This window comes from Hesperophylax consimilis, chromosome 11 (assembly GCF_061612785.1).
Source record: "Hesperophylax consimilis isolate HC1 chromosome 11, BYU_Hcon_1.0, whole genome shotgun sequence".
NCBI lineage: Eukaryota > Metazoa > Arthropoda > Insecta > Trichoptera > Limnephilidae > Hesperophylax > Hesperophylax consimilis.
Genome location: NC_142846.1, coordinates 29,947,776 through 29,971,019, shown reverse-complemented (window position 1 = coordinate 29,971,019; position 23,244 = coordinate 29,947,776). Strand labels below are relative to the sequence as shown.

At 32.6% G+C, this 23,244-nt stretch overlaps 1 protein-coding gene across 1 annotated transcript in view; it reads right to left on the bottom strand.

Moving 5' to 3' along the window:
- The window catches only part of jeb (low-density lipoprotein receptor domain-containing jelly belly protein), a 253,680-nt gene extending 237,359 nt beyond the window's left edge, over positions 1-16,321 (bottom strand). The window contains exon 1 of the mRNA XM_089637130.1: positions 16,052-16,321. The gene's annotated coding sequence lies outside the window, so the exon portion shown is untranslated. The remainder of the gene's footprint in view (positions 1-16,051) is intronic.
- Between the last annotated feature and the right edge of the window lie 6,923 nt (positions 16,322-23,244).

The following is a 23,244-nucleotide window of genomic DNA, read 5'->3' as shown; positions in this document are numbered from 1 at the left end:
TCTGTAGATAAATGAGTTTTGTTTGGAATTTGTCTTACAATGAGGGAGATTAAAAGTAAGCGACTGTCTGCTGTTGCGATTGGGAACATGGAATAATAGGCGTTGAAGAAGATCAGGACTATCGATTAAATTGTGTGTAATTTTGAATAACATTACCAAATCTGCTACATTTCTTCGGAAAGTTAACGTCTGTATATTGAAGAACTTTGCAGAGTCTTCATTACTGATATGAGATCTAAAAGAGCGGAAATTAAGGTACCTTAAAAATCTATTTTGAACACTTTCAATTCTATTTTTATGTATTGCATAGCCTGGGTTCCACACTTGTGATGCGTATTCAAGGATACTACGAGCGTATGAGAAATACAGTGTTTTGAAAGTAGCAATGTCTTTGAATTGTTTACAGGAACGGATTATGAAACCCAGCATAGAAGATGCGTTAGTGACTACGTGGTCAATATGTTTATTGAAATTCAGTTTACTATCAAGTATAACCCCAAGGTCCTTAATTTCTGATTTGGTAGATAAAGGTTGATGATTAATTGAGTATTCGTGTATAAATATGTTTTTGTTTCTAGTAAAGCGTACGATGAAGCATTTGGATATATTTAATTCCAGACAATGGGCATTAACATACGCGTTTAAACGTTGTAAATCCTTTTGCAGCTTGTGACAGTCTTCGATTGATTTTATAGGTGAGAAGATTTTCATGTCATCTGCATATAGGATGGTCTGCGAGTGTACATTATCCACTCCCTTGCCATACATTTATTACTATAATTTAAATAATGAATCATTTTTTGTTTTTTGAAAAGAGATTCAGTTACGTCTGAAGATATTCGTTAGATTTTATACAAAATAGAAAACATTTTGATATTTTTTTACTACTATAAGCGGAAAAGAATAATTAACAACTAGCAGTTAAAAACCCGCTCCGCGGGTTTTTGCTGCTAGGCCCTGCGGGCGGCACTTCGTTGGGCTGCGCCCAGTTTAAGTGATACTAACAACAGTTACATTTAATAGATAGATATTAGGTCATTCACAGAGAGAGGCTGAGTATATATTGTTAAAACACGGAACAGGAAAGAGTTAATTAATAATAACATGCTCAATTTAGGCATAATAAGAATGACAGTTGTTTGAAAAAATGAAATTTTACATATTTGTGATGGATTATTTCAAATGAAACACTATTATTGACTACATGTCTACAACTGATATTAACTGTTATGGTACCTAATATAATTTGCTCGTAGGAGCTTGCAGTGCTTAAATATGTGTTACAACCGTCAATGTCTATAAGTTGAATCAATATCGTATAGTTTGTCACAACAATTAAAGATAGTTATAACAAAGTTGACTGAAATAATAGATTATTACATATTGATTAATTGTACCTGTGTTTATGGATAAAAGGAGGGTAATTGTGCGATGTGATTAGCAGTCGGTTTAATTAAAAGGTGTGAATTTTACTCCAACTGGTGGTAATTCTTTACCTTAAACTGTTACTGTATCTAATAAAGTTTAAAGTTAGATTATATATACACCTTCATCAGGAGAGTAAAAATCTATATATAAAGGTAGATTATTACAATATAGCGCCCCTGAGGTGATATCTCACATAAGCGGCGCTATGCAAATTATCAAATCAATAAATAAATATAATGTTTACATTTTATTATGTACTTATGCATTGATATACAATGGAAATAGATAAAATAATGTTATCCGATTAAACTTTATTTTATTAAAAAACAAACAACTTTTTTAACTTCACTTTATTATATACAACCAATACATATTTCATGAACGAAGTATACACCGAAGTCAAAATTAAATATAGATTACAATTGGAAAAAAAGAAGTGGAAGGAGGGGGGAGGGGTAAGAGTAGGCTGGGTTTTTAAGAATTAGGAATTTAGATGAAAGACCAGTTAAGTGGGAAAATATTTAAAAGAGAGTTTAGAAAAAAAACTTCTTCTTAATTACATCTACTTTTATAAACATGTTCTCTTATTTCTGAAATTTCGAAATTATTTATTTGTGATGCTTTATATCCTGTGTGAAGTATTTTAAGACCTGAATAAAAAAATTGCATATAACCATAAAACAATATATTCATAAGACATATAACATTTAATAACGGTTATTCTAATAAATTGATAGTTGAAATACTAAATAAAATAATTAAACATATTATCTTCAAACGGTATTTTTACCCTATTTCTTAAGATATAAATAAACAATGGCGTAGAATTCTGTTTGTGAATAACGACACTTCTAAAATTATATATATATATATATAAACATTCCTGGTACTATTCAACCGGCGTTTTACACTAATAACAGAATGAATAAATATATTCTTAATAGTAAAGATGGCGAAAATCAAACAAAAAAAATCAGGAGTTTATAAACTCAATTGGGCTGGATTGTAATTTATTTTACAAAGGTAGAACCAATAGAAACTTTGAGGTCTGAACTAAAAAACATCTCAGGGTTCTAAATGGAAATAGTGAATCTGAGTTTGCAAATCATCTTTTGAATCACACTTTCGATAAAAATTCAGGTCTTAAAATACTTCACTCAGGATTAAAGCATCGCAAATAAATAATTTTGAAATTTTAGAAATTAGAAAACATGTCAATATAAAATCAGATATAATTAATAAGCAAAAAAAAAATTATAAATAATAGTGAAAAATGCCATTGCAAAGTTGAAATAAACTTCCAGAAGTAATCTTATTATTTAACACTTGATCTTCAAGTAATTTTGCATATTTAAATATACGCGCCAGTCATTTGATTCGTTCTTACACCGCCAGAGGTGCGCTCTGTCGGCCACCTATTGCCGCGGTGCGTATCGGGTATCGGCCATATTGAATTAACGCGTGCTTTTTTCGTCAAACGTCAAACGTAATCACGTAATTGTGGATAATTTTCACTGTAATGTAATTAATCCAATGGATTATGAAATTTTTAAGACATATTTTTTTCAATATTATTCAAAAATTGTATGAGCAGAAACGATATTTTTGAAGAGATATCGTATTACATGTGGCGATTCTATTTCAGTATGAAATCGTGTCTTAATTTTTAATGTCTTATTTAAACACAATTTGAGTTTGACCAATCACAGGGCCTACATCGTCCAGACGCAAGCGTATTAATACTATCAGATTTAACATATAATTCTTAAATACAAAAATAGAGAAATATATATTCATATTTGTACTGACAAATCGTAGGAAACACAAAAAATAACCGTAAAACGTCACTAAAATTTGACACTTTAACATCTTAATAAATATCAAAGTAATCACTCAAAAATATTTAATATCAAAATGTCAGATTCAGTGGTTATACGAAAAAAAGTTTATTTCTATAGCTATAATACCTATATAAAATGCTAAAAATAAATAGAAGAATAACTCCGGACGGTTTTTGCAAGGATCAAAAAGTGGACAAAAGCTGTTTTATTGTCTAGGGTCCACTTTTGTTGTCCGGGACAAGGGAGTGGTTAAGTAAGACATTTAAAAAGAATTGTTACATTTAATCACTGTATTAGGTGACTGCCAGTTTTATTGTGAACAAATAGAAATACTTCCAGACTTTTGCAAACTATTTTAAAGCACCTTAATATTTGATTTCAGTGATTGTGCACTTTTTTCATCTTCATTTTAATTTTTTTAAAAGAAAGACAAACATTCCGAATAACCTGATAATATTTGAAAATCTCCTACTGCCACAGTAAGCGGAAAATGTTTGTTTTGTGACTGAAGACTTAGCCAGCCGAGGAATTGAACACACTACGCATGGGTGGGAACGCAAACGCGATGTCAACTCAGCCACTGACCGGTTAAAATAACCGTGAATACCATACGTGAGAAGGTTACATTTTTCAATTTGAATTAATATCGCACAAGAGACTCAGTTGTTCCAAACTGTCCAGAGACGTTGAATTCCAAAAATGGGTACTTGTGAAGCTGAAGTGAAGAAGATAAGATAGAGGAAAGTCGGGAAGTCAAATATAGATAAAACAATTACAAGTATATATCCGTGAAATCCTTGATGGTAGTTTAAAAGGTTACTCTCAGATGAAACTAGAGAGTAGTTTAAGTAGTAGTAGTAGTAGTTTTAGTTTTTTTTAAAGTATGTTGCTGAGCATGAAGTTTTTTTTTTAATTTTTATGAGACAAACCCGAAGTTGCAACAGTTTCAAATCTTAATTAATAATGGTCTTTCACCGGGCGTATTTTAATACATATTTTTTAATAATAATAACTAACTAAAAAGCTTATTATATAATTTTTGTCTTTAGGTACTAATTTTTTTATTCTTATACGAACTCATTTTCAGTAAACGTTGTATCCTGATGAAGAAACTATTGGTTTTGAAACATGTTGATATTTTTTCTAAAATACCAAGGTCCTTACTAATATTATCGTATATTAAACATTGAGGTATATGTATAGAACTAACATTGGCGTTCAAAGTATGGGCAACGACCATCGGTTAATTGTCTGCTGTGAGATACCAGAGGCTTCAGTCGGTTACGAGCGCTCGCCGAGTACAGGTCTCAGGCGATAACTTCAAAATACCGACATGCGCGCTGATATACTATGCAAGTCGTAGCGGAAAACATAGGGAAAGCAATGGTATAATCTTACATTGGTAAAGATGGTAAGTCAGTAGTCGTATAAATTGACTTAAAAGGTTAAAAAGTCAAGTCATTTGCTGGTAAAGGGACTAGTGGTGTACACAAAGTTATGTTTTTCATTCTCTTAAAAATATCTCATCCATTTCATTTGAGATAAAAACATGGGTTGTTTCCTTTATCTATCTTATCTTTTTCTCAAACGAAATATGATATTATTTATTTTATTAAAATAATTCGCATTAAACGAAAAATGTTTCATTTTTTTATCTAAATAAATAAATCTAAGCAGATCGGAAAAACTTGACAATGGGTTATAAACCAGTTTCAAATGAAGAAAGGCAGATAAACGCAACAATATTCCCCTCAAATTTATTGCTTAACAATAAGCAATGTAAAAAAACATGCTTTTTATTATTTTTCCCGTGATAATATTATTTATTTAATTTAATAAGATCAAAGAGGGCTTTAAAAAAACATATATAGTAAAACTTTAATATCACTTTAGTTCAGAAGAAAGAATAAATGAAAATTACACACATGAAAAAAATAAAAGAAATATATTTTTTTAAATATAAAATAGGCTTACAAATCGACAACCAAAGATATAAGAAAAGTGTTAGAATATGTTATTAATATGGTCGACAAAAAGTATTGGTTTCCCCGTAGTTTTTAACCAATGTATTCGAAAATGAGCGTTGTAGTTGCGTTTAGGTATATACTGCGGTAGAAAAGAGTTTTGTGTCGTGTTCTTCTTGTGGGTATGTGTAGGTTTATAAGTTGTTGTAGTTTGAAACAGTCTATTTAAAGTTCAGTATTTTAAATAAGATAGTTAAATCATTAATTCTATTTTATGAATTTTTGGAGTGTTATTAGACACTATCCTATATATCCAATATCAAATTAAGGAATGCTAATTTATGTTTTCTAGCGTGATATTTACTTTGAAATTATTTTTTTTGTAGTATTCACTCAATGTCATTAATATGAGTTTTGAAAGAGGGAGAACAAACTACTGACTTGTACTTGAGGCTTGTACTTTAGGCATCTAATTAGAGACACGCACAACAGTTTAACCGATTGTACGGAATAATAATGTTCGGTTTATCCTTAATATAATAATATTATGGCAGAATGAGGTTTTATGATTACTAATTCAGCGTTTCTTATAATAGGTCTATGTGACTTGGCTCATTATACTAAAGTTTTATAGATATCCAGGAGAATCTACGATGCTAACGTGAAAAGTAGAAGTAATCAACAAACTGCAACTACCTGCCTAATAAGTCAGCAAAATAAAATAATTTATGTTTAATTGCTTAAATTATATTTAAGTGAAAAGTAGAAAAAGTCAGGGACGCCCGAAGAAGACGTGAAAGTATCAAATACACGATCCCGGTCGTGTCAAGAGTCAAAATAAAGGAAGAGTAGGTACGTATGAGACGAATTTTCTTTTTTTTTGTGAGTACCGCACAAGATTACTAACTGCTCCCATCTGTCTCGAGCCAGTAAGACTATTGCTTGCGCAATGAGGGTATATTATGAGGCTAAAGGTAGTGGAAAAGGGAAGGAAACGGGGAAAATGAGGATGGGGTTTTTCCGATCGGGTAACCAAGCACGGTTTAAGTCATTTAAACATTTTTTTCGATTATGAAGGGTGGTATATTAGCAGGGCGATACTGAAAGTTCTACCACCTAATATCAACCATGTCTTGCTTCATACACATGTATGTGTAAAGCGTGGCGGTCTATACCCTCTGCCTGCATCTCTGGTAAACGACGTAATGGCTAGTTAGTTAGTCAAAGACAATTTTAATATTTTTATTTTGTTTCACAATATTTTAATAATATTTTCCAAGAAACGCTAATTTAGCCAATAAAACCGATAATAATTATTAGGAAGGTTGTTTTCCGTGAATCCAAAACGTGTTGAGTTACAAAATTGTTACAAGAAAGACGTCACACTGGAGACAATATCCGCCCCTGACATCAATCCCTCGTCTTGCTCTGATCGATATCGAAACGTCATCACGTTAAGTGATTAAATGGATTGACGTCTCTTTATTCCCAGAAACCCAATCCTGCTGTACCTTTTATACGACGAAGTAGACGGAAATTGATAATTTAAACGTTTTCCCTTCATAATTGTCCGTTTTAAATTCAACAAAATGAATGACAATTAATTTCATTAAATGAAATTTTCGGGATATTATTTTTTTTAAACTTTGTAATCTTAAGGGTTTTCTTTTCTTTTTAAAATAAATCCCACAATATTTTTACAACAGTTTTAACGAAACGAACTGTACAAAAATATCTGGAATCCATATATTATAAATTAAAATGTTTATATTATTTTCAACGAATCCTTGAACAATCAATAGTGTTAAAACAATTCAATTGTATTTTTGAATCTTATCATATTGTCATCATCCTATCATTTGACGAGAAAGCATACAATAAAATAATGTAAATATCTTGTTCCTGCGGTTTGAAGCCTTGAGAAAATTTATCATGCGACTGTTGAGTAACCAAAAAAACAATTTTAGAAAATTTTATTTTTACTCATATGATTATGACATTACAAAATTTGTATAGGTATTTACATAATAATACAGGGTTTTCCAATAAGAGGTGTTATTTTGATATTCAATCGTAAAAGATCAATGATTTCGTTGCTTGTGTGGCACGTAGCGCCATCTTGTTGAAAGTAAACGTTTTCTAAATCAATACCATCCAATTTCGGCCATAAAAAATCATCAATCATCTCTCGATAGTGCAATCCATTTACCGTAACTATTCCTCTAGCTTCATTTTCGAAAAAGTAAGGTCCAATGACTCCGCCGGACCATAAACCGCACCAAACAGTCACACGTTGGGAATAGAGAGGCTTTTCAACAATAACTCTTGGATTTTCCGAGCCCCAGATGTGACTATTTTGCTTGTTGACGAAGCCACCGAGGTGGAAACGGGCCTCATCACTGAAGATGATTTGCATTTGATTCTCTCAAGTCAATTTAAATAATTTCAATGCGTTGTTGAAGCGTGTATCGTTACATTTTTATTGATGGCGTAGTTTCTACTTGTCAAATGTCAAAAAATGACAGCTTCAAAAGTAACATATACTGAAATAGCGGGCTATTCAAAATAACACCTCTTATCTGAAAACCCTGTATATGTACGTATTCCCTACGTTATACATTAATAATATGTTCAATATTCGAGATGTTTCCTCTACTTTATTCCGTATTGTAAATGTAATTACTAATTACCAAGGAAAACATTCACTTCCTCCAACCCCAAAAGGCTCCGTAAAGAAATTACGATTTTCAATTTAGTTTTGCTTATTTTTGTAATCATGTTAAATCGACAAGCCGCAATGTGCTGAAGGCGGATCGTGCTCCGTTACTGACGAGCTTATATTTTTATTAACTTCGGCGTTTTTCAACGCAACAAGGAGGTGGTTTAATAAATTTCCTTCGATTTGCGTACATTTCTATAAATGCCGTGGTAATGTTTTATGTATTTCTGTAACTGCATCGGTGAGGAGTGGGTGTTAATAGTGTGGTTCAATATGTGTGTTGAAATTTTAATAAAAGAAATCCGATAAATTGTGGCAAGTGAAACATTTAGCATTTGAAAATGGATCAAATATTCTGAATGACACTGAAATATTACCATCCCTTCTGATACGCGCTGACCGTTATTGCATCGTAATTTAAAGTCACAATGCAAATAACACCGTTGTTCGTTTTTCATTCATCTAGTGTGGTCAGTGGTTGTGTTGTTAAAAGGAAATCTGCTACTTTAACATGGATAGATTATCTCGTTCAGTCTCCATTCTGTATGAAAGACAGAGTAAAATCCACACCTGATCTCTTTTTGTTTTGTGTATATCTCAAATACTATTTAATACGGGTATGGTTTGAAGCTCGAAGCTGTCAATCTCTTAAGAAATAGTAGAAGCTTAAAGTTTTCGACGTCCAGTAGTGTTCAAAGTTTTAATTGAAGCCGTTCACATTTTTAGTATTCTGTAGAGTAAGCTACCTAACTGTAAGTTAAGCTACCGTTATTATTTATTTACTTTATTAATTTTTCAGTTCTACAATATAGATAAACTAAATTGTCCACCGTGAACCTATCAACACACTTATGTTTTCCGCAGGGATATGAAGAGAGGAAGGACCGCCAAACAACTAAGTCTTGGCGTACACTCCCAACTTTATTCACATTCATACATCTGTAGCGGCAAGCTACTAGAATAATTCACAGTGAAATCTAAAACATTCAACACCTTCAGTACGTGCAGCGCATATAGTTAAATTCGAGCCTAGTAAAATAGCGACAAAGCCGCACCAAATTACCTAAGACTGATGAAACATTTCCAGCTCTAGTAATCGCACATATAAACGTATAAAAGCCGCGATACAGTCTCAGCAATCAGTCAGTCAGTCTAGTACGAGCACCCATCTACAACTGAGACGTCCACAACATCGACGGTTCTTCGGCTCTTTCATCTCACTGGAGCCTCAGGAAGGAAGACCCGTGATCTTTATCACCAGTGATGAACATTACCGCTCAATTTGGTCTCCGCCCGCAGTGCGTCGAGCCACCGACTATATCGCCGTAACCACACCCCACCACTGTTCATCTCCGCTTTTACGGTGTTAAGGCCTGGTGAATTCTTCGATTCACCAATCACCTCCACTACAGTGTCGAGCATCGGTCCCGAAGTATTCATCCTCAGCAATAAACAACAACTAAGCTGACTACTTAGTAAAGACTCTGTGATACTTCGCTTCTTTGGACTATTTTTTGTTAGCATCAACTGCGTTAAGTTCTCCACTAATGGAGTTTCCTGCATTTACTCTTCTTTCAATATCTCTGTCAGCCTTTCCATGCCTCGTTTTGGCACATGTCAGACCATTATCTAACGCAAAAAGTTCCACCACAGTTCACATTTTTTCAGATTTTTAAAACGTAATTCCCCTAAACTGAGTCCTACAGTAATTGATTTTTACGATGCATACCTATTTGAACAAAATAATCGGATATTGACCTCAATTAGCTGTTTTGTAGATCTTATTTATTCTTGTTAAATAGACGCAATCTAGACTGACGAGTGGTGATTGAGTGAAATGCCCATTTGTAAAAATGACAGTTCACAAATGCAAATGCTAAAACAATGGTACGTTCTTAAATATCGCAGAATGGACTGAAAAGTTTCGCTCGAGAAGCACTTCAATTATAACAATGTAAATTGAAATTTTCATCTACAATAAAGCAATACTTATGTAAAATGTCTGCAGTTTTTATTAAACTCTGAATCTTTATTTATGTTTAGCATCTGCAAATTTGGGGTTCTTGTTCAGAAAGAGGGTAAATTTTATAAACCAGGTGCAGATTTTACGTTAGAAATTAGTTGAAATTAAACAAGGAGACAGTAGGAAGGTTTAATTTCTTAGGGTTAGGTTCGTTTCGCTTGTATCCGTGAAAGTTCTTGGTTGATTTCAGTAATTTTATTTCCGTTCATAAGTGCTGGGAATAAATTGTCTTCAGGAACGTAATCTGTACTAACATGTTACCTTCATTCAAGTATTTAAGAGTAAACTTGCACAATAGAACAATCAGTCACGTATCATACGAGTATATTGCGTGACTTGAAGTAAAAAGAGACGTTGAAAAATATTCTGCTGGACACACTCAATGATCTTTGCGTCAGTTAAAATAAAATTTGCTGAAGTTTTTGCTAAAAATCTTTACATTGAATGGAAAATTCTAAGTAGGTATAGCAAGTTTCTTACTATTCTAAATACTATTTTAAGCCTTACATCTATATACTGTCCCCTTCAAAAATATTAAAAGGTCGTTAGTGAAAGTCATGTAGGTAAGAAATAAAAAAAAGCTTAACGAGTGTCTAAGCTAACGAGTGACAGCCGCCCCCGCAACCGCATCCGCTGCCGCCCCCGCCCTTACTCCCGCCCTTCCGTTCCTTCCCTTTGCCAACGCAGTTTGGTGGTCGCGTCTCAAAGTATTGTCAGCATTATATTTATATAATAAGTAAGTTCAATCATATCTGGCAGGAAATAACCAATTATAAGTTATTCAATCTGATTTAGAGCATTGCTAATAGGGCTTCAGTGAGCAGAGGCACTACTTTTGGGGGAAATTATCAAGAATTTGATGGAACATCCTGAAATTTTTATATAACAATTGTCATTTATTTTTACATACTCACACTAAACTAAGCATTAATAAGATTCTGCCATTTTTTTCTACAAAACACCAACCTTTTAAGTACTACAAAAATAACTTTTCTTTAATGAAAATAAATAACATTGTATCTATGTCACTATTTAACAGTAACAATCGATTTGTTTCGCAACCAATGGTTTCTTCGTCAGGTGTCAGGACAAAGGTATCCATAAAGAAAATTAATAAACATAAATCAACACAGGCTTGTCCCAGTGAGGTTAAAAAATTTAACGTAAAAAAGGTACAGTGTAAATAAACTATAAACAATAATAATAGAAAAATAGATGTAGACAAATAAGTACCCACGGACAAAAAATATTACGATGGACAGTGATTAATTAGTTATTGTTATGGAAAACATATTATAAAATAGGTAATTAATAATGTACTTTCATAAAAAAAACACTTTTATAAATTAAAACAACGCAGTTGTTATGTAATGGTATTTTTTTTATTTTCACATTGATTAATATTCATTATAAGTTTATCCGGACGAAGAAACCATTGGTTTCGAAAAATTTCGATTATTTTGGTTAAAAAGTGGTGTATAAAAATTAAAACAACACTTCGAATTGAATTTGAGATTATCAAAGAAGTGAAAATATTGGTAAAATGGATTGTTTGTAAAACGTCATTTAGATACCCTGTAGGTTTAACCAGATGGATACGAATTAATAGCCAGGTATTTATTACCGATAATATGATATAACCAAGCTATGGGAATGGGTGTGCAATATAAATTGAATAAAGCGTAGGTATTGCAATTAATTAACTACGGAATTATTATGGCTGTAATAGAATTATCGTGCATATTTCTATTTAAAATCTGCATTGGTGATTTATTTGTTATTATGACGGTAATAACAATTTTCTTAAATAAAAAAAATATTGATTTATTTTTTTTACAAGGCTAGATTTGGGTAAAGCAAAAAGGCAAGCAAATAATTAAAAGCAATAATTACTAGCCTGACATCCAAATAATTTGAAAAAAATTTCCGAGTAAAAACAAATGCCTTTAAAAAAAATTATTATTTTAAATTTATTTTTTCTCCGAATTTTTTTACGATTTGAATGACTGTTTCGGGCCAATAATTGTTGCTTATATTAATTTATTTTTCAAAAAGTCTATCGAGACAATAAATTGATGCCAACTGAATTAATAGGCCTTTTAAATTTCAAATGCTCACAAATGTTACAATTTTAAATTTTCTACAAACATTTGACGTTTTTGATGATTAGAAGACAACCGTTTGATGATTAGATGAAATTTTAACGACAGATTATGTATGAATGTGGATGAAACAAGGCATGTGTGCTAAGACTGATTTGTTTATTTGGAACATGTAATACATGATAGTTTTTACTAGTCACTAGATTGCAAACACTAGTTGCGGAAATCACTTTAATAAATTAATGTTTTTTTCACACTGTCATTTACTCCCCTACGGATAAATAATTTTCTTTTATCACAGTATTTGAAGATGCTTGTAGCAAAGTAAAAGTAGGCAAAATTTATTTGAGGGTTCGTCGTGGAGAAATACGAAAGCTGATACCCAAATTTATACAAATTAACTAAGTTTAATCATGCTCTACAAATTGCAGGAATTCAGTTAATAAACTAAGCGTTTGCCAGACGAACCGCAACAATCTAGTGTAATCCTCCCATATAACCCCCCGGTACAATATCGTTCCGCAGGAACCTTCATTCCATGGCAGGAACGTATATTACAAACGTTGCCAGGTTGTAAAACTCGGGTCAGAAGAGCTCTACACTCAGTCCCAAAAAGTACTTGTAATTTGACGGGTCAGCAGTAGTTGATGACTGCTGAATTTTTGCCTGTAAAGTATCCCGAGCCTTCGAGGGAGGCTGTTTCCAGGTTTTACGGACCTCCGAAGGCACTTGAACTGATCGAAGGGAGGTGATTTAAAGTATGTTAATGGACCCTCGTCGGGTCTCAACTCTTTCATTGAGATTAATTTCAAATTACGGTCTTTTACGATGATCAAGAAATCTACACATAGTTTTTACCGAGTGTGCCTTGACTGTTTTACGAATTTTGCTTGAAGACTGTAAAATTCACTTAAAATTTGAATATAAAGTAGAAAATCTGTTCAAAGCGATCTAAATTCGAGAAAGTTGAGCTCTGGTGTCTTCAATATTATTTCAGTCATAAGCTATGAACCTTAGGTATATAATTTTAACTGTCTAAAATTAAAGGAAGCTATTAGATTATCTTCTGTAAAGTAAGCTGATATTTTTTACGTTAACTCTTCACAAGAGGCCCTGAGGAAAATAATTTCCTTCAGGGCCTGTCATATTTTAGGATGCTGTGTGGTGGGTATTGGAAAGGAAGAAGAGGAATTTCTAAGAAAGAAAAAGGTATTAGGGTTGGATTGGAATCTAGGGATCAGTTTCTCCAGGAGTGACAAATGTATTAATCTATCACTCCCGCTGCGGCGCAAAGAGAGAGATAAGTTGGAGAGGTCAAAGGGTCTCCCCAAACCAACCTCTTCCGATCTGGCGTAGCTCGTGGGCAGGCACATCCTAAACACACCTCACCGGGCTCACCGAACCACTCAGGGTGACCTATGGCAAAGATGTTGGTTATCTAATAAATTGTTTATGGGGCGGCGGTATCAAAACCCTCCTTCCAAATTGAACAAGATATATCTCTAGTATAATATCTTCAATTCAGTGTTAAATTTGAAAAATATTGTTAAAATCTCGGGTTAATCTGCGAGCCATCAGCAATGGTTTTTTTTTCTGCATTGCATTTTTCTGTATTCCACACTCATGTTTATGAAATAAGTTAGATGATCAATCATATGATGGGTCTACGATTACTAATACTCGTTGAATACTAAAGCTGTGTTGCAAACATAATTTAATTATTGAAAAAGTCTTAAGGTTTAGAAAACATAAAATTTTAGTTTTTACGTTGTTTTGCGGTGAGCGAACTCGTACTTAATTTATTGTCACAGCTCAATTTAGTTTAATATGAATGAAAATATATTTTAAAAACGTGGATAAACGCGCTTATTAACGATCGGTTTTTTAAATTTTCATTCTCAAAATAATTAATTCTTTGAGTTGGTAATTTACTAAACCTGTCTGATTTTTATTTTCCCTGGATGGCCGCAGCATCACGTTGATTTATCAATTTCTAGCAGGTGTTCAATAAAAAAACTTGTTCTATGCCGTGAATTAAAATGTATACTAATGAACGTTGTTATTTTTTGTTAAAAGTAACTTGTTTTTAAATAAAATGTTGTTTGTCATAATGATAGGATGCAAATTTAATGAGTGTCCTGATGTTATTTACCTGATATTTTTTTTTCATATCTACGGCTATAAGGATAAATTATCAAACAAATAAATATACTCCTTGTTCATAGTAACGAACTCCTTATTACTACGCTCAACTGCGGTTGACTGCATTAAAGTCTTTCGGTCAAATAAAAACCAGTATATTGAAGCATACTATTTATGTTAAATAAGTGAAGAATTTTAATGTTAACATGTTTTCTTTTGTTTTGTCTTCTAAGTTCCTAACTGCGTGCTCTCCTTCAGTTTAATAATTTTAAATCTTTGGGTCAAATAAAAACAAGTATATTGAAGCACACTAATTATGTTAAGTGAAGAATTTTAATGTTAATATGTAGTCTTTTACTCTGTATTGTGAGTTCATAACTGTGTGCTCTCGTAATGTTTATTAATGGTAATTAACCATAAATAAATAAATGAATTGTGTAACATAAAATTTATTTGAAATACTGTGGACAGGTTTTGGAAAAAACTTAGGTTAGACCAATTTTACTGTGTAATAATGTTCATTTGAAAACGCGTCACCATAAAAATGTTTAAATTATATTCTTTCGTGATTGGTTATTACGCAGTTTTCTGCATTAACTGAAATTCAATTCTCTTTTAGTATTTAAATTTTCTTTGCTCTTACATCTAACATTGAATTTCTATTATCATTCTATATATTGAATAGTTATTGTTATAAAAAAAAAAACGAATTAAGTTAACAACGATACTGGAAATAGAATGCCAAGGCTCGGTTCCGGCTGCAGTAGCAAAAGTCATTGAAAAAGATATAACAAACAGGTTATTTTATTGGTACGAAATCCGGATAAAGAATAACATACATGTTTTGATTCTGCATTGTAATAAAGAGCGTATAAACGATCTTCCTATAGCTGTAAGAAATGTGTCATTATTTTGAAGAAAAATCTTTCTAAAATTTTAAATAATTTTTTAAGTATATTTTCAGCAAATTCCGAAAAAGACGCTGAAGAAATGTTCAGGATTCTAAAAGTTTGTTGAAAGTGCGTCTCTCTCTTAGAGGCTTTGCGGCGCTCGGGACGCCGGCTTTTCTAGAACTAAACATGGAGCGTAATCTAACCGTGCATAAATCGTGTCTCTTGTTATGTAAATTTCTGTGTGAAGACAACTCCTTTTTTAGATTCTGTAAAGGAGGGTGAAGTAAGATATTTCCTTTTGTACACCGATTCATTTTTAGTATTCATATTTTTCGGTTGTAATCTTCGTTGGTAGATTATTTTATGGGGAAATTCGGTGATGAGTTAAAGCCAAATACTTACCGATGAAAAAATAAATTAACTGCTTCACACTTAACTTTGCTTGCTGCATATTTTCAAATAGATTTTAGTAGTTTGAATTGTTTTTTTTCATTCATATATTGAAAATTAAGTTATCGAAAAGCAAAAATGTATTTAAATTAACACTAAGGTTAAAATTTTAAATAAAAAGAATAGATTTAAAAAAAAATATTGGTGATTTTGCATAATAATTTAATGTGATACGATTACAAATAGAGTAAACCAATTTTTTTGCGTGTATTTTTTGTGGCCAGGTTAGTACGGGATAACATGATTTTCAAAATGAGGGAATGTATTCTTTTTTTACAATGTAACAAAATCAAATATTCGGAAAAGGCTAAGATTAATTTTGGGTTATAAGTAATATTTTTTAATTAAAAAAATATGTATTTATATATTCACTTTTTAAAACACATCATCGTTACATTTTCAATTAAAATATAATTTCCATGTTAAAACGTCATATTAAAATAATTGACGGTAATTACCGTCAACAGGTGTCAAGACAAAAAAACTCACCCCATAAGCGCTCGTGCCAGTCCTTTAATGGTCACCGCAACACACGAACCAAACGTTTCTGTCACTAAACAGCGATTGCGTTCGGGAAAAGTCAATAATAATGCGAGGGGAAGATTTAATAACAGTTTTAACTAAACAAAATAAAATAAAATTTGTGTTAATTTAAACGTTTTTATTTTTTTTATTATTATGAATTTTTTTCAAATCACATTCATTCAAGTCGGTAGGTTATAGTGAAGGTTTTCTGTTTTCTGGGGTTGTGTTGCCGCCGCGGCGTTTCCTGACGGACTGAAGGCTGTAGCGGCGGCGCCCCCTCTTGCCGGGCCTGCGCCCTCGCTCCGCCCACGCCCCCCGCCCCCGTCCACCGCCCCCCGAGCCTCCTGCCGCCACCCATCCGCCGACCGCCCCCCCGCAGCCCGGCTCTCCGGCGCCCGGACTCGCAAAAGGTGAAAGGTTGTGGATTCATCCCAGTCTCCTCTCGAAGACTCGGTCGCGAAGAGAAAAGGAACATTTGCAAGAGCGGGAAACAAAAAGAAACGGAGCATTTACAAGGGCGCGAAGGGAAAAAGAAACCGACCATTTGTTGGGGCGGGAAATGAAAATATATTCGTGTGTGTTACAACTGAATGGCGAGGGATGGAGTAGTACCAAAGCTGTTTGCATTTCTAACACATTTATTGCAACAATTCTTTTGAGGTACAACTAGGTAAAATGATCGAAGTTTTGGTGCAAATAATACGAAAACAATGTTTTTTTAATGTTATATAGGAAAGGAAAGTAATTTTTAATAATAATAGTAATAACACACTTATTTGTCAACAGATCATTAGCTTATTACATCATAAAATAATTGAACTTCTCAAAAAATGCAGACTATACAATTAAAAAAATTGCAAAAAAAATATCATTTCTTGGTAGAATTAGAAACAAAGTAAATAAATAAACATGCCAGATAATATACAATACAATTATATCACCACACTTTAATTACTGTTTAAGTATTCTTTTTCTCTGCAATAAAGAGAGAATGAAAAAAATGCAAATACTGAAAAATAAAGCAATGCGAATAATACTTAAGCGCAACATATACACACGGATAAGAGACATGTTAAAGGAGCTGAATATTTTGACGGTGAAGCAAACTGTGTATTTGAATGTACTTATTTTTATACATAAAATTAACTTAGGGATGATGTCTAAGGAACTGAAAAGAAAAAAAGTGGGTGTGTCAAGCCTACGCAAGACAGAAGTGAAACTTCTAGTATTCCTCTCTCTCTATTTTCAAATTTAATTTATTCCTCTCTCTCTATTTTCAAATTAACCGTATGAACCACAATCAATTACGTATTTCACTCGTATTACACTCACGACGCAGTATACTAACCAAGCAGCTGATGCTTGGCGTGGCGCAGTTCGCTGGTGTCTGAGAGAGAGGAAAGAAGAGAAGAGAGAGAACGTTCGTGAGCGGCTCCCCCACCTCAACAAGCGCATATGGTGAGAGAGGGACAGTGAACGGTGAGCGGTGGTGGGGGTACCCGCATTTTCGTGTCGATTCTGACTCGGTTTTACTCCGTCCCCGAAAATCCATTACGCGCCTAAAGAAGTTTCACTTCAAAATAAATTACAATAACGAGATACACGGACACGGGACGAGAAATTCTAAGCAAATTAGATTGCCAACAAGAAAAAAAACAAGCACCCAAAAATCTCTGATGTACCAGGCCGTTCAACTCTATAACAAAATCCCGAAGGAAATTGCTGTGATAGAAAATATTAATAAGTTCAAAAATGAATTAAGAAAATATGTCTATCTCAATTATTAATGTTTCTTTTTTTGTGACTTTATTGAAATATTTAAAGAAAGATTATGTTTGCCAAACAATGTACATGTTTATATGTTTATAAAACTATTAGCACACACGAAGATGTGAGCTAACTTAAGATTAATAAATAAATAAATAATATTTAATTTGACAATATTGACAAAAAGGTCCCTGCTCAGCTGTACATTCTGCAACTGGAATGCAGCTCGTTTTCAACAGTTGCAATGAAAATTGTATTTCTTACATATTGTTGTTTTTTACATGAAGTTAATGCTGCAGAATAGCATTTCCATATAACAGCAGTTTCACCCTTCGAATGCAATTTAAAATAAAAAATTAACACCTATTCATGAGTTTTCCATCTGTAAATTATCGTTCAACATTGACTTTGATCATGAACACTGCAAGGCTTTCTAAGGAGGAAGAAAAAGCGAAACATGACTTATACCCAAATGTCGCCATAATACCATTTCTCATTTGCAGATAAAAACTGGTATGCTAAAAAAATATTTCCATGCAAAATAAATTTAAGGAAAATAACTGTTAAAAAGCAATTAACCAACATCTTCAGTGCACGGGAGTATTTATTATACGGGACACTTACCCCTATAGTTTCTATTTGCCGGCACACGGGCAATGGACACTCTTCTATATAATAAGGTTGTTTCAGAAAACTGTCTTCTCAGTTGTGATTTCCTAATCAGGATGTTTTCGTATTAACATCTCTAGCGATGAACATACAAATATACAGAGTATCAGGGGGTAAAGTGCACTAACTTCTGGGGGTGATATATGATATACATGATGGTAGAACTTAAAAAGATGAATATTAATTTTAATTATAATTTTTTTTCAATCGTCACATCAAACAAAAATCATGTAGAATCACTTCCCGAAGTTATTGCACTTTTCTTCTGGACGAAAAAATAATATAAGGAATATATGGGATACATTACAGAGTGGAATGACACTCTTAGCATCGCCCTGATGTAAGCCACCATTCCGTGTTGAAATTTGGCTTGAAATAGCTTTAGCCGTGTTTGGTGACCAGATCAGAAGTGCCAAGTACTTTCTCACCTTCCTATTTCCCATGTATTTCTTCTCTCCGCTGCCTAAAGCCTCAAAACATATCTAAATTGGGGATGCTATAATCTCACTGGCTCCAGACGGTTGGGAGCAATAGGGACTTTTTGCGGTATTAAAAAACTCTATTATATTAGATTGTAATTCTCTATTTCTTTTAGTCTTCGATTTTAAATGTCGTTATGTTGTTGGTGAATGATAATATTATAACGACCTTTTAAAAATATACGATATCCCAGAACTGCATTCTTAATGGGATTTATGTTTAAGATCCACGAGCTGGGCTATATTCCTTTTTTATGTGAATACCGCACAAGAGTCTCAACTGCTCCCAACCTTCTGGAGTCAGTGAGATTATGTCATCCCCAATTTAGATATGTTGTGAGGCTTAACGGAAGAGAAAAAGATGGGGAAGAGGAAGGTGGGGAAGTACCTGACCCTTAAGATCAGGTTACCAAAAAGATTTTTAAAAATAGCATTTGCCATAGATAATAGATATTCTCTTAATAAATCGGTCTTCACTTATTTTATATTTATAGTTTATCGGAATCCAACATATTGTCATAAATTTTAAATACAATCTACAGAAACTAGTTTTGCGATAAAAATTATTTTAGATGGTGGCATTTAAATATCGCCACTCACTCACTCACTCCAATACGCTGCTTCCAAATATGCGTACCAAGTAGTCGATTTCAAAGGAACTGATATTCAGTATTTATAAACTATCTACACTAGTTAGGAGTTAGATCAGTTCTTAGGCGAGTGGACGAAATCTTTGTGTTGCCGCGGTTCGTCGCAGATTCAATCGCGGGGGAAATATTTGATAGCAGAGTTAAGGTGCGTAATAATAAAATTAAGTATTTTCGATACAGCTTAATTTAATGGTTTACAAACTTTCGTCGGTCAAAACAAATTGTTAATCAGCACCAAACGATTTTTTTTTAAATTGTAACGTTTCCCGTTGAACGCCGATTCATTTGAAAAAATTTGACTTTAGGCGATGCACTACGTCGTGTAATATTTTAAATTAAGCCGCTATCAATAACAACCCTTACGTAGATGGCGATAAGGTTTAAATTCCTGCTTAACACCATCCGCCTGTTTTGATTTATGCAAGAAAAAAACATGGCCAAAAAGTGCCTTTTATTTTATTTTGTGGATGTTCAGGCATAAAAATTTAATTTTTTTTCGATCATTTTATAAATAACTTAATTTGCCACATTATACAATAAAATCACAACCGAAAATGGTTTCGTAAGTAGGAGATTTTGAACTTTGAAGCAGTTTTCATAGGCCTTATACATTATTTTTTTCTGGGCTTATAAAAAGACTTCAAACCAAAAACACATGATTTTGCATTACTACGTATGGCATTGCCTTAAGAACATGTTATTATTAATTACGAACCCTCTACCTCTGCTGTTTAACATATCTTAGTTATTTTCGCTATGCAATTTTTATGTTTTTGTTTTGTGTTTTTCTTTTTATTTGTGTTTTTTGTGCATGCAATATGAATTTTATGCGGAATCTTTACTGGTTCATTCAACCATGTAAGATTTTATTATTTTAATGAAATATGTTGTTCCCCCAATTAACTAAAATTAAAAATAAAATAAAAACTCACCTACGTTCTATAATAATGTTGGGTCGAAATAAAATGCACTGAAGATGCCAAGTTAATTTGTTGTTATTTGCCTAACAAAATATTTTTTATTTTGTTTTTGTTGTTGTTATATGATATTATTTTAAAGTGAAAAAAGAGGGGAATATGTAAAACAAGAAGGGTTTGGTTTTAATAACATGCCTTTTATTTTGAAACTAATTATAGTTTATAAAATTTATTGATATCCAATCCAATTTATTTAATTTTCGACTGAATTGGGACTGCAGTGACATTCTTAGAAACATCACATGAATTATAATTGTCAGATACCTTCCATAAAACCTTTATTCTACATTTCCACACATCTGTATGGAAAGTTCCAACAGAACTTGATAACAAAGCTTTAGAACTGAGGAAGCAGAAATTTGTATGAATTTCTGTAAACGGAGAACTTCTAAATTATCATCATCTAATAGTATAATTATCTTTACTTCCTATGTTTTCCCAATCACCATCGCTGTGGATCGGAAAAGTTAGATATGGTATAATCCCCCACATGCAAAAAATTTTACAATTCAATTCCTACCGCGACTATGGCAATTTTAATTTAGTTTCTTACCAATTTTAATTTAATTATTGAAGACAATATTAGCGATTTCTAAACGAAAATCTGAAACAGAAAAATCAGAAAAAGATACGGTTACATATAGGACTCGAACCCAGGACCCTTGTCTTGCCGGGACACCGCTCTACCACTGAGAGAATGGGACCCTATCCCCCTTGGTCACTTTTAACTTTATCATACTTCGAATAAGAACTACCAAAATTGTCTTTTTTTCACCGCATTTTTTTTTATTGGCTATCTTTATGTATGATCGCAAGATTCAACCCAAACTAAATGCAATTTAGACAGCGGCTTTTTAGATAAACCTATCTTTCTGATTTTTTTGTTTCAGATTTTCGTTTAGAAATCGCTAATATTGTCTTCTATAATTAAATATTTCAATATGAGGTTTTACTCAATAAAGTTATTCAGAAAACTAAAATTTTTAATTTAGTTACCATTTTGTACCGGCGTCCCATGTAAAAATCCATGCTGTGAGATTTAATGATATCGGAAATGCAATAAATGGGAGTTAGTAAATCTAAATGAGGTTTCACGGGTCCAAATAAATTGTCCAAATCTTAGTTTTACGGAATCTACTTATATATTTTATTACCTTTTCACATTACTGGTTTTTATGTTGATCAAAAAAGAGTAATATAATAGTTTTATTTTTCCAAATATTTTTGTAAACCATTCCGGTGCTATGTTTTTTGTACTTGCGTTTAAATCCTTCTAACATTCACTGGGAAAATCCCAAACACACCAGGACAGCAAAAACTAGTTATCTGCCGACGATCCAAAATTAAAGTTTGTAGATTCTTTCACAATTATTCTAATTATATATCTCTATCTAGCACGTGAGTAATAAAACCAATATTGTTTTTCAATTATTTAATTACATGTTTTTAATCTTTGGACTATCTTAGCAGTCCAATAAAACTTATTTCCGTGAGGGGTGACTCTGTTACTCCATGCATTTTATTATATTGATGCAATTTATTCAACTTGTTGATGAATTGGATTGTTAATAATTATTATTGGCTTTCATATTTAAAGTATTTTTGTGAAATAATTATCAAAATAGTGTATATAATATAGTAGTCATTTTTTTAAATAAAAAAAACCTCTTCGTTCTTCAACAAGCGTAGCCAACGACTGTATCGCGTATGACGGACGGTGACCGACTGCGGGCAATGTTACCTTTCCCCTAAAGGAGCTTTTATATTAGCGCGAGCGAGAGAGACAACGCGTATTACTCATGTGGTAGTCACTGTGCCCGTATAAAGGTGGAAAAATCTGAGGTATAGTATTTATTTTTTTCTTTTTATAAGTTCAGAGTTTTATAGGAATACAAAAAATTCCAAAACTGTATGATTAATATTTAAAATCTTATGCATTGAAGATAGTAGTTTTCAATATTTTGGGTTCCACTTTTGGCAACGGCAATGTTAAATATTCATAGAATTCATTTTCCTTCTGCCTGACAGCATTATTAATAATCTGATAGTTTTAATATTTGAAACTGTTATTTCGTGGTGGAATTCCATTATAAATATATATAAAGAACACAATTTTAAACTTTTTTCCACTTGTTTTTATTTGACCGTGACCGGTTTCAGCCTGTTAGGGCCATCTTCAGACTGGTCATCTGAAGATGGCCCTAACAGGCTGAAACCGGTCACGGTCAAATAAAAACAAGTGGAAAAAAGTTTAAAATTGTGTTCTTTATATATATTTTTAATCTGATAGTATTATTGTCCTAGCGTCTGGACGATGTAGGCCCTCTGATTGGTCAAATTAAAATTGTGTTTAAATAAGACATTAAAAATTAAGACACGATTTCATACTGAAATAGAATCGCCACATGTAATACGATATTTCTTCAAAAATATTGTTTCTGCTCATATAATTTTTGGATAATGTCGAAGAATATATGTTTTAGAAAGTTCATAATCCATTGGATTAATTACATTACAATGAAAATTATTCACAATTACGTGATTATGTTTGACGTTTATAAAAAATCACACGTTCATTCAATATGGCCGATACGCACGGCTGTAGATGGCCGACA